Source organism: Phoxinus phoxinus (assembly GCF_949152265.1).
Source record: "Phoxinus phoxinus genome assembly, chromosome: 3".
Lineage (NCBI taxonomy): Eukaryota > Metazoa > Chordata > Actinopteri > Cypriniformes > Leuciscidae > Phoxinus > Phoxinus phoxinus.
The window spans coordinates 21,299,493-21,317,080 of NC_136878.1; the positions used below are offsets into that span (position 1 = coordinate 21,299,493).

The window sequence follows — 17,588 nt, forward strand, 5'->3', positions numbered from 1 at the left end:
GCAAAATGAAGAAACTTCCTGTGTGGCGGATAAATGCTTATGTGGAAGAAAGCATCTTTCAGATCGACCGATGTGAACCAGTCGTTCAGTTTTATGGCGCGGGCGAGCGAGCCATGTGTTAACATTCTGAAATTCTATTTCCTCAAATGTTTGTTCAACACACGGAGGTCCAAGATAGGCCAGAGAGAGCCGTCCTTCTTTGGGACCAGGAAATCATGAGAATAAAATCCCTGATTCATCAGATTGGGGGGCACCAACTGAATCACTCCCTTGTTTAGGAGGGAGGATATTTCCTCTTTCAGAATGTGTGTGAAGAGAGAACGCCGTTGAAATGCGGGGGTTTCATTGCAAACTGCAGTCTGTAGCCCTGCATTATTGCATGCATCACCCACTCGGGAGCCAAAAAAGGTGTTTGTTACTGGGCCTTTCCTTGCCCTGATGGAAATTTAGTCCCATGGAAGGCATAATTTGAAGGCCTCATCTTCCTTCTTTTTGTCATCACACCGCTGTTGCATCAATGCGACGGCGGGGCCAAATAGAGCCCAGCCGGGCTCCACCGACGTGCCCGCGATGCGCCTCTTCTCACTGTCAGGAAGGCCCGACAGGTTAAGCCAGAGTGCGCGCTCTCCCACCACAGAAAGCGCCATAGAGCGCCCGCAGGCTTGGACGGCCTGCCGAGCGTTACGGAGGACAAGGTCGTTCAAGGCAAGGCAAGGCAAGTTTATTTATATAGCACATTTCATACACAATGTCACCGTGAGGATCTCCTTCCACAAGGGTAGAGAAGGGGTTCCTTTTTTCAGCTGTTGCCCTAATTCGTCCAAAATCTCCGCCTGGTAAGCGGAGAGGAGTGAAGAGACGTTAATGGCCCTGATAGCCAAGGCCGAGGACTTGTATGCGGCCTGGTGCAGAAAAACGGTCCATCTTGTTGGGCAAGACCGGCTTAGGGGGAGCGAGCAGCCCGCCCTGGACGGGGTTGTGGTGCCTGGCGATGGAAGGCTCACCATATCCTTCACCTCAAGGCCCGTGAGACCGTATTTGAAGTCGAGCGGGTTGCTCCAGTTGTGACTCATGTGCTTCGCGCACACTGGAAGGACGGGGAAGAATTGTTTCCTCGGATCGGGAGGGGGTCCTAGCACTTTCCCGTCGTAAATATCCCTCTTCTGGTCGGTGGCGCTCTGTGGAGCCGGCCACTCAATGTTGAGGCGAGCGGCCGCTCGCTCACAAACTTCCAGGAGGATGGACTGAGGCAAGGCCTAGTGGGCGCTAGCCTGGGGAACACGGGATGGCCTCCTTGTCCTCTGAGACCCCAAGAAGCACAGCATCATCCTCATCGCCAGAACCGGCCGGTTTGTCGACAAGAGTGAGGTTGCCCGCGAAGATGTCCTCTTCGGGAAATGCGGGATTGAGCTGGTCAGCCAAAGTAAGTGAGGTAGCGCCCCGGGAGTCCCCCGGTAGCGCGTCGTCGTCACCGTGTCCCCCATCCGAGTCAGAAAGTCCGAGCTCGGCGCACATGGTCGCTGAAACTTTAAGACGGCGTCGTAAAAGCTTTTTGGGCAGCATAAGACAATGACTGCAATTCTCTGGGTTCTCAAAGGCTTCTTGACCATGTTTGAGGCCCAAGCAGACCACGCAGAACGTGTGAAGGTCCTTAGCGGCGATGAGAGCACCACACGCGGCCGGGCATGCCCGTGATAGGCTGTTCCCCCGGAAATGCGGCGGATTTAGACAGCGACATTCCGGTGATTAACTCACAAATCCGTGGCGGGCAGCCGTATAAGGAGGAGCAGGGGAAGGCGGCGAGAACGCGGGCGGCTCCGGATGCAAAACACAGCTGATAGGCTGAAAAAACGACTGTCACGTCTGGCGGAGGCTGATCTGGTGATATGTCCTCCTGAAGACACACAAGTGAGCAGCGTAGAAACAACCAAACTGTGTCAGTGCAGAGATCGCGAGAAGCGAATGTCAACTGGAGAATAGCAGCACTTGCAGGAGTTATATGCCCCAAGGTAAAGGGGCGGGCGTTACCTGGCACTGGCTGCACGCTTCTGTCTGTCTGGCCAAACTTGGTGCAATTGGATGCTTCTGCAGAGGTCAGGTACAGATGCCCTTCCCATAGGTGGATCTCGAACACGAGATGATGAAAGAGAACCACTAAAGATATACCCCGCTAATATATACCCCGGTTTCAGAAACAATGCTTAGTCCCAGACTAAAATGCTTGTTTGAACTGTCTTAACTGAAAGCAACTTGCACTGACACATTTTACAATATGGTAGTGCCATTGATTTGTCTCAAGCACATCAGTAATGTTTTTTTTGTTTTTTTCTAAAGCATGTTTATAAAAGCTACTCAAATTTCCTATTAGAAATAAGACCTAATCCTGGCTTAATCTAAAGAGCTATATTTGTAATCAACAGATTGTAAAACTTTTACTCAACCACAATATATTTCAAAATGAACTACATGCCATTTAGCAACATAAGTCATGAAGCTTTTATTAATATGATATTCTAATATTGATCTAGCATATTGCAATGTGCAACACGTGTCTCATACCAGCCACCGAGCGAACGCACAGAGCAATGTTATAATTTAACTTTTAACACCCTCAAATGTATTTTTAGTATCATTGTTTTAACAAAGTAAAATAGCGCTGCGTAACCCCACAATTTTAATTTGTCAAATAAAGTGACCTGTATGTAACTTTAACAATGATCAGGGAAGGAGGCAGACGTTAAACGTAACTTTAATTGTAAAATCAACATACACAACAAAATGAAAGGAGTGGCAGCGGCCAACTGCGGCATATAAACATAATAAAAAAGGCAACGTAAAATGTCCCAGGCATGATCTCTCGCCCTTCCCTTTTTTAAATTCTGGAGCTCCTCCACTTGAGACCGGTGTGTCGCACAGGTGTCTCTCATTAACATTCGCTCCACCAGCCTTGTTCCGCTCCCAGGACCCTCGGCCACACCCTGCTACAGTATATACCACAGTAACGTTGATAAAACTGTAATACATTAGCTCATCAATGAACTTCCATTTCCGGTTGAACTAACCCCTAAATTCTGAGATGGGCAGGAACTACACATTTACATAAACTTTTGCTTATAACTAATTTTTCCCAAAAATATGCAAAGCAAATGTTTGGACAAACAATGTCTTTCAATGTCTGAACAGAAATTAGTTTTGAGGTTCAAACAGGGTTTCATTTGTTGTAGACATGACCTGGTTGCCCGTTTGAGCCTGTGCATGTGACCTGTGTTCAAGTATGACTCGGGTCATTTCCTTATGCCGCCTCTATGTTGATATATCCACACACTTACTGTGGCTTCAAAACTGCTGTAGCCTATCAAATAAAATACAGAAAAGCCCTAAAATACCCCCCAACTTTCAATTCGTTTTCAGGTATCAGATTAAATAGGTTTGAGGTTTAGGATAAAGTTTACCATGAAACACATAACACTTAGCATGAAATTACTCCAGTAATAAGTCAAGAAAGCCCTAAAATGCTTTCAAGGAGACAATTACATGACTAAACTGGCTCAAAACACTTGACACCAAATATATAATCCCCAACTTCCAGCACAAAAGCACAAAGTCTTTTGGTATAGAAAACACAGTCAAGGGAAAACACAAAGCCTTGCACTCTGAATACAAGATGAGTGAGAAAAGAGGCTTTCACACTTTCAAGTGAATAAAAAAAAGCTTAATTGTCACCTTATATTTCAATATTGTACCTTTCATGTATGTTCTTTTCACGCCCATATGTCATACTTCTCTGTCTCTTTCACTCACCAATCCATTCCAGCTTACTTTCTCTCTGCAGTAGTGAGCATTAGAGAGGACGCCTACCTAACAGTGGGTGGATTAGAGAACTCTCAGAGCCGCGCGTGTGTGTGTGTTTTAGAGTAGCTAACCTCCAAAGCTGTGCATTGATTCACATGCCATCAGAAACTCTTTTCAGGGCAATGCATGTGGCTAGGCCTCTCCAGAGCCAATTGGAAGGCAGAGATTTTGGAGTACATTATGGTTTCATATCACTAAAAATAAAATAACCTCATTGCGTCATACATTAAATGTAGGTCTATTGAAGAAAAATAGCTAGACCAAGACAACAGACCTTAATGGTCTCATTTTTTTCAGCAGCTACAAGGTAGTGAGTATGGAGATTGTGATGAAAGCTTCTAAATAATCTAAATATTATCTCTCTCTCAATTTAATTCAATTCAAAATGTGTTTTATTGACATGACAATTGTTTCAATGTATTGCAAAAGCATTTCTAATTTTTACAGTGAATCATCATACAGGTACATATACATACATAAAAAGTAAGTAGAACATTCAATCAACATTTTTTTATTATATGAACAATTTAGAATGCAGTGTGTGTGTGTGTGTGTGTGTGTGTGTGTGTGTGTGTGTGTGTGTGTGTGTGTGTGTGTGTGTGTGTGTGTGTGTGTGTGTGTGAAGCTGCGTTTGTGTGTGTGCATGCGTGTGTGTGTGTGTGTGCGCATGAGCGCATCTCTCTCCCTCTCTCAAGAGGGTGTCATGTTTGGGCAACGGTGAGTAATTCAGCCTCTCAGTTGTTCAACAACGCAACTGACAATTTGTGGCATAACAAAATCTGTAATTGAATGCATGCTCACAGACTTTGTTTTCAACAGACTCTTATCCCTATGACACACATCAGGTTTTTTTTTTACCAATTCAATATACCACATACTGAAACGGGGGTAAAAATGGTATTTCCTGTTTGAAAAAAGCAAAACATTTCTCAAAGCTGAATTGAGCTCACCATTGTTCAGTAACTACAATTCCAGTGAAAGCGAGATTATTTTGCTGAAAATGAAGTTAAATGTGATTATTTAACAAGAACACCTCTTGCTTTCAAGTGTCATTGCTTTTGTGACAGGTGACACTCTATTGCACAATGCTGTAATGATGAGATGTGTTTTAGTGTTAGTGTGTGAGAAGTGTTAAAAACAAGTATGCAGCACACAACACACAACACACAGTTAATAACAGCCTATTAGGTTTGAGCTACATTTGAGCTTAATTAGGATCTTTGCTGTAATTTCTGCCTCTATCACCTCCAAGGCCATTTCACAGCAAAACAGGTGCTTAACAACATTCAACTATGTTCACACCTGTGAAAGGGAAAAGCACAGCTTTTGGAAATCACATTTGTTATCTCTGTTAGTGAATACGTACACGTTATATCATTTAAAGGCTCTTGTGTTTGCCCTCATTCAATAAGTGGTTTGCTGCACAATCATATAATTTGATGACAAATAACTAGTACATTTGCAAAACCCTAATTCATCAACCAGCTTGTATTCTGGAAATCTATGTCTTCCGTAGAACAGGGTTGTGCATAATTCAGAATTGAATTGTCTTTTAAATTCCTGAATTTGAACTTAAGTTAATTTGAGGTAGCAAAGAAGCAAACTATGAGGAAGAATGACTAAAGTGAACTGAACAGAATGAAATAAATTAATACTAAACAGGGAAAGCAAAGTATGTCAAAACAAACACTGAATGCTGGCATGGCAAAGCCAACATTTTTCATGTTTAAAATAGCATGAGATGTGGTATACAATTTGGCATATTATCTTTAGTTAATTTTTTTTATGTTTTGAGATAGATAGATAAATAGATATATATATATATATATATATATATATATAGATAGATAGATAGATAGATAGATAGATAGATAGATAGATAGATAGATAGATAGCCAACCAGTCAAAAACCTAGATAGAAGATAGATAGAGAGACAGACATATTTCCACCCAGTAAAGAAGAATTAGGATACATTTACTAAACTAACTTCCAAGTATACTTCACCTAGTTGTCTTTATGTCTATAGTGACTCAAACCTTTTTGCACCTTCAATTCACAGTTCCCTTTCGAGGAAACTGGAACTGCGTCGACTACCGACACTTTGGGGAACGCCCTTAGCGTAGCGGCTCTGAAGCATGAATGAAAGGTCTGCATTGCAATACAGAATCTATAGTGGCTCTGCTCTCACGTTTGCCGAGGCAGTGCGCAGGTTACGAGTCTGCTCTGCAATAAAGATTCTGTGGCTGGGATCTCGCGTTTGCCGAGGCAGCGCGTGGGTTTAAGGTCTGCATTGCAATACAGAATCTATAGTGGCTCGGATCTCGCATTTGCCGAGGCAACTCGTAGATTACGAGTCTACTCTGCAATATAGATTCTGTGTGGGTGCGAGCACAGTCAGCTCTTGAGGGTTCTGGCTGTGTTCATTGAGATATATCTCGACGCGCACAGCCGTGTGTCGTGTGTTTCAGCCTCGCGCCCGTTGACTTTCTTATAATGTGAACGTCTCAAATCTCGCGTTTGAATTCTGAGGAATTAAAATGATGAGCAGCGAATGTCGAAAATCGTAAAAGGAGCCCTCAGGAAATTGATGTCTGTATCCCGCCGTGAAGTGCGCTTCGGGACACATAGATTTCCAGTGAACGCACGCTGCTCTGTCTGCCCTACAGACTTGCGGCCAGACAGCGCTCACGTCCGCATATCAATAATCATTTAGACCAAACCCTGCTGGACAGCCACTTCAGGGGATCGAGAACGAATCTCAAATAATACCCGAAATCAGTCTTGAGAGGCTGGTTCCCTTAAATCAGGAAATCGATGTTTACTTCCCACCGCCACCGCCGTTTGGGACGCATCGGTCTCCAGCGAACACATCATAGTGTTCGCCCGGAAACGTTGCGGCCCTGTCGAGTTCGCTTCCTCTCAGGAGGTCTGTAGAAATATATATTGGTTAATTCCTGCCAGTCAACTGCTTCAGGTCACTGAAATTACTCAAAGTACAACAGCCGAGGCCAGACCCGAGAGACTGTTCCCCCTAGTAGTATATTTAGACACCTGGAAGGGTCTTCAAAATATATATCAGTGGGTCCTGCGCACAGCGGAAAAAGCATAATTTAGTTTGAGTATCGTCCACCGAAATTCAGCGGGGTGGTTCACACGCTTGTCAGCCCCGAGCAGGATCGGATCATGGAACAAGAAGTTCAGTCCATCTTAGCAAAGGAAGCCTTAGAGCAGGTTCCTCTTTAAGAAGGGGAATCCGGGTTCTACAGCCGGTACTTCATAGTTCCCGTAAAGGATGGGAGGTTACACCCTATAATAGATCTCAGGGTGTTGAATCCATATATATATACATAATAAAGGCTAGAAGTCTCGTCCGCGCTACTCGCCAATGGAGGTCGACGTCCGCACCTGGCGCGCAAATCTTGTCACAGTCAGCTCAATTTTCGACCGATTTTCAAACAGGTTGGCTTGTTATAAACGTCAGAGATGTAGTTATGACACTGCATACTTATGCATAATTATAATATTATATATTTCAACATGTTCAAGCATCCAGAATTATAGCCACGTTATTAACGTTTGTAAGAAACCAAACCTTTTGTAAATCCGTCAAGATTTCAGCGAGATAAAGTAGAGGCCCTTTCTTTAGCGTACGAGGCACGCAATTTGACTTCGCCTCTCCTGATAAGAGCCCACTCAGCAAGAGGAGTGGTATCCTCTAAAGCCCTGCTAGCAGGGGTTTCCCTTCAAGAGGTCAGTGATGCCCCCGGCTGGGCCTCCCCACACACCTTCATAAGACATTACAGTCTGGATCTGCCCTCTACACAGGGTTCACAAGTTCTCTCGTCTTGAGTGTGCCAGATTGCTTCACACCAGGGCGTATATCTCTCAGTGCGGCGCACTGGGCATTTCGTTCTCCAAAGTGTCGATTCTCGACGCAGCACGAGTTCCCTCGAAATGGAACGTCTCAGGTTACGACTGTAACCCTCGTTCCCTGAGAAGAGAAGGAGATGCTGCATCCCTCGGCCACACTGCTCGTACTCCTGAGAACGACTATCTTCGACCAGTCAGAAGCTGACGCTGTTATGATTCGGCGTCATTTTATAGCTTCCGCATCGCCGTCACATGCGACGTCACGAGTCTCAGGGAACGAAGGTTTCAGTCATAACCCGAGACGTTCACCTCTGGCCATTGAACGAACAGTGTATGATTATGATTCAGACAGCATTATAGGTCAGAAGTTACTTTTTTTTTTGGAACAATCAGAATATTATCCAGTTCCATCTAGTTCGGAGTCGGTAATGGAGATGGGTTTGTTGAGGATCAGTGATTAATACTCAATGTGGTTCTGAGATAGGACCCAGTTTGTATTTGTTCAGACAAAATGACTGTAACAGGTGTGAAAGGATGAAGCCAGGGCGAATCCAAATGCTCACACAGATTTAATTATAAATTAAGGCAAAACATAAATAATCCAGACAAGGCAATAATCCAATAAACACAGAAGGGGAAATCAGGAACATACAAGAAAAAAAACCCAGGTACACCACACGCTGGTAACCACACGCTGCTACACCAACAACGACTCAACAAAACAAAAGGCCGGGATCATGATAATGACTTGAATGAAATTGCGGTTGACACTTAACCAAGCCCCTGTAGACTCTAAAGTTAAGCCCACAAATAAGGTAAGACTAAGGTGGATGACATTCCTCTCTCATACTTTGTGTGCTTGAAAGATGACCTGGGGCCGAATTTACGAAAATCTTCTTAAGAAAGGAGTTAAGAAATCTCTTAAGATAAGTTCTAAGAGGTTCATAAAAATGTTCCATGGGGAAAATCACACACAAATATTTTCTTAAGAACATCTTAAAATTGTAATGACAGACTTAGTTGTTTGATTGAGAGGTGGGTCTTGCTGTAGACTCGCTGAATGAAAACCACCTCAAAGCATTCTTTTTGTGCTGCCTGCAGATTACCATATCATAATAACGGGTGCCTGCAGTGCAACGCTGTTTTCTACCAGTAAAAGCGACGGTCAATCTAAATGTTTCTCTCTAACAGTGTTTCAACTACGGAAAGATATCAATAAAACAGCTTGAGGCATTTAGTGTCGACAGCAGGTTAGTTCACTAAAGAATTCACCTAGTTATGACAGCCATGTAAATGGACTGTAGATTTAGAAGTTATTGCAAAACCTGCCTTATGTGCAATTTACAAAACTTTTTTTTTTGAGTGTTAATTATTATATCTAGCTATAAATAGCTAATTCATTTTTTTGCATGAAAAAAAATGTCTGCGTTTATCGAGGCAAAAGTCATAGTGAGAATTGGGCCCTAATCTAAAGTGTGACGAACAATCTTAAGAAAAAAGATAATAAAGAAGAACGTTTTTTTGGGAATAAAAAAATATTATTATATTTTTTCTTAAGGTAAAAAATAAGGAGAAAATAGCAGTTAAGAAGAATTTTGTTCTTAAGAATGTTAGTGAATCCGGCCCCGGTTCATGTTGCTGCTCAGTGCTGATAAGGCACCTGTGCAATTCACCTGATACCATTGAAACAATTAACTATACTTTGACTATGTCAAGATACTTTGCGTGACAGCTGATATTTCCTCGGATTAACAATAGTACCATAACCGGAACAATCAATTGTACAGTCATTATATAAATATCTTGAGAATGGTGCTACAGTATGTAAATTGTAATTATTTGATATTAGTCATGTTCAGTTTGTTATGATTTTCCTTCATCACATGTCTCCATTTGTTGATTTTCCTACCACAATCTGTCACCATGGACACTAATATCATTCATCACAACTGTTCATCCTTTTAGTTAATTATCACCATGTATTTAAGTTCTTCCCTTCGTTTTGGTTGTTATTTGTCTTTGGCACACTGTCCCACATGTTGGCTTGTTATTCTAGTCTTAATCAATCTTAATTCTTCATCATCATCATTATCATCTTCATCTTCATTGGATTTTGTTACAGTATTGTACTTATCCGTTTTTTTGTATTGCATACATGATTTTAAAGCCTGACTTTACATTAGTATATATTTCTGAATAGAAACACATTGTAAAGATGTAAATTATTAATTATTCATAGCTCATCATTATTGTCACATTATGAGCAAATTTATTCTGATGCCAAGAGTGTGGAGGTCAACGAAAGGAACAACGAAAGGAAAGAGATAGTTCACCCAAAAATGAAAAACCAGTACCCTCATGACTAACTTTCTTTGAACTAAAGAATATATGTTGAATGCCATTGGAGTCCAAACAACATTTAATTTTTTTGTTTTGGATGAACTATTGAACTATACACTCTTGGCCTTAGAATACATTTGTTAATAATGCAATGGTAACGATGAGCTATGAATCTTATAAAAATGCCACAGCAGTTTCAGTTGCCTTTATTGCATAGTTTGTTTCACTAATGAACTTAAATTTTCTCCTTTGCAACATCAACCCAATGCTAAAATGTCTTACAAATCTAACAATGATCATCTACAATTTATGCAAACCTCATTTTGAGCCTGTTTAAAGTGAGTTAGCCTAAAACTCATGATTACCTTGTAGCAATTATCACCATCTATTCAGAATGTTTCAAAATTAAACTTTAACAAGAGCTGCGCTAATTTAGTGAATTACTCAGAAGAGCTAATGATAAAATTGCCATTCGGCTTCCCTTGCCTTTAATTGGGCTCATTTAAAAGCCTGACAGTATCTCCACAGTGGCTTTAATGTGGAGCACCTTTAAAGCACACTTCATTTGCTGCTATTGCTGAGCCCGTATGCATTTGAATGTGCCTTACACATCCATTATTGCAGCACCTGTTTTAAACCCCCTTTAAAACACAAAATCTCATTATGTAATACTAATGCAGTAAGTATTTAAAATCATTAGTAGTATTTGACAGGTAGGTTCCAATCCAAATCAGCTTATTATTTTCTCTCTTTTCATCATCTGTTTGTGTATGTCTATATATTTTAGCTGAATTCTTGAGTGACATATCTCCAAACCTATCAATCACAGTAGCAGTCAGCCATATCTGAGACACACACATAGACTCATTATAAAGTACACCTGTGGCCCAAAGTCACTCAGTTGGAGAAAGTCATTATGTTCCTCAAATACTGCTTCAGGTCTGCACCAAACTTTTGCTCAGTCAGCGCAAGAATACTGCAGACGAATGGATTTGTGCTCACTGTTTAAAATATGATTCCCATTGAATTATGTGACATTGGTTTTATTATGCATAGTGAAAGCATGAAGAGGAACAGTGATTTTACCCGAACACATTGAAAAGTTTTCTTGTGCTATAAGATATATCTCTCATAGAAGCCATTAGAATTGGTTCTCTATCTTTCTGTTTTCAAAGAACTGAGTTGCTCAGCTACTAACTGCAATGGTGTATTTTTAGGGATGCATCAATTACACAATTCCGATCGTGTTATAGTCGATAGCCAATAAACATTACAATTCCATATAAAATTATCTGCAAATAAACATACCGGTACTTATGTTATGGTCGATAGCCAATAAACATTACAATTCCATATAAAACTATCTGCAAAAAAGAAACAAACAATAGACATATAATAAATTATCATAATTTTAAATGATGAAAGTGAATTTAGGCATCACAACATTACAATGTGAAGTATGAAAAATAAGTAAATGGGAATAGGAGCGGGCTTCACTCAGTGATTAAAATAAACTTTAAGAGTGCTGGCCTGAATAATTGGAATATTAAGAACAGGAGAGAGGCCGCACTATGCATAAATTATCTTTTTATTTGCACAAACGCGTTTCGGCGCGTGCCTTCTTCAGTGTGCAACAAGATCACAGTGTAACCAATCTTATATGCCCACACCCATTGACACACCCATATTGACATCAACCAATAAATCTAAAATAATAATAAGTCCAATGGTGTCACCAATGTTTCAATTAGTCCATTAATGAAAAACAACGGCTGTTATACATTATACATTTCATTATACATATACAGAATGAACATAAGATATACATGCATAGTGTTACATTTACAAGAAACAACTTAGTGACAGATCTTCATTCATCCCATTAGGAATACATGTGTTTAAGCTAAAAATGTACCACGCCTCTCGCTGAAGGAGGCGGTTCTCACGGTCTCCCCCTCTTGGGGGCAGATTGACAAACTCCAAGCCCATAAATTTGAGCATATTAACATCATGTCCCGCAGAGTTAAAATGTCTCGCGACTGATGATTTGTCATCATTTTTTCTGATAGCACATTTGTGCTCAAAAATTCGAGTTTTTAGTTGTCGCTTCGTTTTTCCCACATAGAACAACCCACAAGGACACGTCAATAAATACACAATAAAAGTAGATAAGCATGTGATTCTGCCCTTTACTTTGTATGTTCTGCCTGTTTTTGGATGTGTAAACATATTATCTGTGAGCATAAAATTACATGCCGCACAGTTCCAACACTTAAAGTTACCGTGTGGAATTTTAAAGGGAAAAGGCAACTGGGTAGATGCAGGAAGGTGCGAGTGCACTAATCGATCTCTAAGATTGGGTGCTCGTTTAAAACAATTACGCGGCAGATCTTGGAAAGTGTGCCCTATGTACGGGTCGCTACTGAGAATGTGCCAATGGCGTTGCACGATGTTCTTTAAACTATTTGAAATCTGACCATAAGTTGATACAAAAGTAACTGAAGTGTTGTTAGAACTTTTCTGATCAGTACGTTTGGTCATCAAATCGGCGTGCTGAAGACTACGCGCACGCTCTAGACAATCACGCACTAAGTTACATGTATAACCCCTGACGATAATCTTTGACATAATTCCCCCGCTTGTCGCTCAAAGTCCTCATCATCACTACAGATACGGCGCACTCTCACTTGGTTACACTGTGATCTTGTTGCACACTGAAGAAGGCACGCGCCGAAACGCGTTTGTGCAAATAAAAAGATAATTTATGCATAGTGCGGCCTCTCTCCTGTTCTTAAGTATGAAAAATAGAAATTTGAGATTATCTGATGATTACATTTAACAGTGCTATTAAGTTGGTATTATGAAAAATTAGCTTTAATACAGTTTTAATTGATGGCAAAGGTAATCAAAATGTAAAAATAGAGGGAATGAGCATGCACAATTAAATATCAACCAATACTGATAAATTAAAAAGCCCTGATATAATTCGATAACCGATATGGTAGTGATATGTCTGCTAATAAAAAAAATTTAACGTTAAATGGCCTTTTGAAAATCGATTTCAAGAGTTAATTAATTTACAGTACTCAATCATATAAATCCAATCACAATTGTGGGTGTGGTTTCTAAAAAAGTATATTTCTAAGTACCTACTAAGACTTTAGAGCACTAATAAAAAAACTAAAAACTAAAAACATGATCAAACTGTCACAAAGGAATATGTCTGACAGATAATGCCCATACACAACTGAGAATGACTTTAGAGTGTAAAAGGACCTGCATCTCAACAGCACACTTACTGTATAGCAGCTACACTAAAACTGATCCCACTTGCCCTCAGTAGTTTCAACACCACTAATGTTGGTCCCGCTTTCATTGATTTATACATGCTGGAGCACAAGAGGGAGTATATATTATATTATATTATATATATATATATATATATATATATATATATATATATATATATATATATATATATATATATATATATATATATATATATATATACACACATAGATTGTTTTTTCAGGGATTTGTTCTAGGGCTTACATCACAAAACACATACTGTAATACTTAATGGTTTCTGCTGGAGTCACCTTCCTAAATACTGGATTTAAAAAAAAATAAGCAGTTACTGGTCATAAATTCACATGTTTTATTTATCTAATCCTCTGGCCTCTTTGCCAACGCCTCTTATCCAGTTCTCTCACCTCACTTCATCCCCTCTACACTGCCTTAAAATGAGGCAATCTTGCAGCTACCCATTCTCAGCTCTTCAAATTGATTTCACATGTAAATAATTTAGCATTTGAATAACTTCTTAAATTCATTTATTAATCTGCCCCCTCTCTCCCTCCTCCTTGCATCCATCCCTTCTTTTTCCTCCCCCGTATGTTGTGCAGAGGAATTGATCTGTGTTCGCCAGATTGAGTTTAGAGGCAGTGTAAATAATTCATGTGCTGGATTACTGTTACCGTGGGCCTGGATCTTTAGTGTGGAACCTGCAATGTGCCTCCCTCCTTTATTTTTCAAATCTTTCACGCAATCTGTCAGTTTATTGGTTTTTCGAAAAACGCTGTGTAAAACTATCACCATTAGCAACCTTAATAGCTGACGCCCTCATACAGTCATCATCTGAGAGACTGTTTGTGTGTGTCTTTGTGCTGCTGAAGTCCTCAAGATATGAGATGTGGTTACAGACTGGTAAATCTTGAAAAGGTGAACCGTCTTTTGCTCTCTCTCTCTCTCACTCTCTTTTTCCCCTCCTTTAATCTCTATCTCTAGGCTGTAATTAGTTCAGTGATTAACCTTGACATTCCTGATCACATCATTCCGCCTTAATGATGCTATTATCACTCTGTGTTAAATCAACTCACACATCCACATCCTCATTTACCGCACACATAAGCATAAACATATACGAACACAGATCAGAGGAGCACAATAATTCAAAATAATATAATTTATCAAAAATCTAATGCATGTGTACAAAAGCCAATTTAGTGTATGACTTCGGAATTCTACTAAAAGCCTAGAAATGTCACATATCTGACTTTATTTCTCTTATTTCAAAATAAAACATTTATAAGGAGGAATAATGAAGTGATTTTCTCAAGTTATCTGCTCCTTTGAACATTCACATATAGGTCCAAAACACAACTGACAGGTCCAGGTTCATTAGGAAATCAGGCTTAAGTGCAAAAGGACAAAAGTATCACTACACACTATTTACAATGGAACAATACTGAATCCTTGAGTTGGCAGCCAACAACTGCTATATTCATATAAAACAGCTTTAATAAAATATTTGTATTTATTTATTTCAATTTGAAACGTTAATATCTAAATGACAACTGAGTTTTCTGCAACAACCACACAGTTCTTGTGTTTTACAAGATTTCACCTTTCTAGCAAGGCTGCAATTTTCTACAGTTACTATGCTGCATGCACTTCTCAAAATTGTAAAAAATAAAAAAATAAATAAAAAAAATGATACGGTAATGAGATGCTTGAGTTCTCTTACCAATCTTCTCAGTAACTGTTTTTTTTTAGCCAATTTCATTTTGTTCATTCACTAAATGCAAAATGTCTAATTCAGCCAAGAAATTCTTGTCAAATAAACAATTCAATATTTATTTATTTTAAATTAAGTTAACTGCAAACAGAAATGAAGTTAAATGGAAATAAATTGCACATCAAGATACATCATGTTCAATAGTTTTCAAAGATGTCCATGTTCAAAACACAAATCTCAATAACGGTGCCAATCATCAATAAGTAATATTATAAACTCTTAACATTGGCAAACAACAACAACAAAAAACTAACAGTGATGAAAAACAAAACAACAATAACTGCAAAAGTCAACAAACAGCAAAAAAATTATAGTGCTACACTATTGCCTAATTATTCATGGTACAAAATTGATTGTCCAGTCTTTGTTCGGATAAGGACAACATTTGAGGGAATACTGTTGGTCTAACATGTGTTTTTATGTATACTAACATTATTTATTTCATATTGCTTACAATGTGTGACTCAAAAAGTCCTATAAACTATAAAAAAAATAATAATTTGCTTTAGTGAACCCTGAAGTCTATTTTTGTCATAATGAATTTTAAATTGATAATAATGCAGAGATTCCAATGTAAAACGATTCCTGAACTAAAAACAGCCTCAAATTAAAACTGAACAGTAAACTTCACACTGCACTAGGTTACTCTGAATAAAGCACAATGCTTCACATCTGTAATTTTAAAAGAATGATGGCCTCTTTTAACTCTGGATTATGAAACCGTGCTACAGAGCAGAAAACACTGAATTGTGAAGGTAAAATGTGATAGCAAGCTGTTTAGCAACAATCAACCGATCATTAAATATTTATGCTTTGTGTACAGTCAGAGAAACTGTCATGTGGGGCGTCACTGTGTTTAGTTTCAGCATCTAACAGAAAAATTCAAATGTCAAATGGTGACAGAGACCAAGTTAACCAGATACTGTATTGTTTGTTTTTACATTTCAGGTATAGCTTAAAACAGACAGAGCAGTCGTCTGTGGCAACACATTCTCAAGCAAACGGTTATTAAAACAGGATGTGAATGTTCTGAATTGAATACTATTAAACTCATAAATAAGCTAATAAAACATTAACATTTGCAAATGTAGCCTACAGTTTGACTAGGCTTCAAAAACAAAGTAAAAAAGTTAACATTGTTTAATCAATATTTAGAATGGCTTTAGGTTAACAATCTTCAAAGCACTGAAATATTCTATGTTGGTAGTATTTTAGCCACTTACAAGATACATAGTAAGTAAATGTTATTGATTAGAGATGCAAAAGTGACTCACAAAATAATTATTACAAGGACAGACCACGTGAAGCAACCTGAGGTTAAATGTCTTGCACAATATTGATTGCTCATGGCTCAGGTGACCCACCCTGAACTTTAACCACCACACCAGCACAGTGTGGCTGTACATACCCCACCCCCAATCCTTTCTATCTCTTCCTCTTGCTCTTTCTAGGAAGATTAACACTTTTGTTGTTCATTAATGATTCAGTTACTTTGCTGTATTAATTAGCTTCCTATCATTACTGTTCAGAAGAACCTCTTAGACTGTATCTGTGTGATTTTGTGTTCATCGGCAGCGGGAATGTTGAAAATGTACCATCAGTGGATCATTGCCAAGTATTCTCCCTGCAAGGACAGCCCTCTTTGATGGAAACATACAAGCATATGTATCAAAGTATGTATTAAAGTTACTTGCAAATTATTACTGATGGCTAGCAATATACTTTATTTATTTTTATTTTTTTTACATAAAAAAAATAAAGGCAATCAGACATGCAACTTCGCTGATGCGATGCCTTATTATTGGATTCAGTTTGGCCCATGTTTCTTTTTTTAATAATATTACAGCAGTACACCTTTATAGCTGTATACTGACTAAAGTTAGCTCACAACTGTAGCCTACTATCAGAACACAGTTTCGAGATGTTTTTAAAATAACTCTAACAGTGTTTCCCATTAATTACCTAGACTGTATCCCACCATAGTATAATCTGTGCCGCCACAATTTCATAATGAACAGAAAATATCAAAAAACTTCTCATAATAATTGGTCTCTAACATTGTTTTGCGCCATTGCTTTAGCAAAGTATCTGTCAAACGAACTAAAATAGAAAGCACGATATGGCTTTGTGAAGTAAGGTGCACACTTTTCTAACGCAGTCACATCGTGATCCGGTGTTTCCCCCAGCTCAGAGCGGCTCAATTCACAGTGAATGAATACAGTGAACTCCATCTCTGCATGTGCTGTGAGTTTAGCATGCATTGTTGGGAAAGTAGCGGGCACCAGTTATGCATTATTTTCACATTTGCAAAACTTCCAACATTTTTATGAGAAGATAATCACAGCATTTCACAATTTTTTTTTTTATGAGACGTGTTTGTAAACCTGTTTTCACAGAAACAGTAATGTTCCACCAAAATAAAAACTCAACTGCAGTTTCCGTCAAAAT

General features: G+C 39.1%; 1 protein-coding gene across 2 annotated transcripts in view; it reads right to left on the reverse strand.

The window, feature by feature from the left end:
* Window positions 1–17,588, reverse strand: part of fibcd1b (fibrinogen C domain containing 1b) — a 134,294-nt gene that overhangs the window by 112,816 nt on the left and 3,890 nt on the right. The window contains exon 1 of one of the 2 annotated variants that reach the window (XM_079608787.1): window positions 3,802–3,913. The exons of the other annotated variant lie outside the window; for it this stretch is intronic. The gene's annotated coding sequence lies outside the window, so the exon portion shown is untranslated. Of the gene's footprint in view, window positions 1–3,801; window positions 3,914–17,588 lie in introns of those variants that run through there. 2 annotated transcript variants of the gene reach the window in all.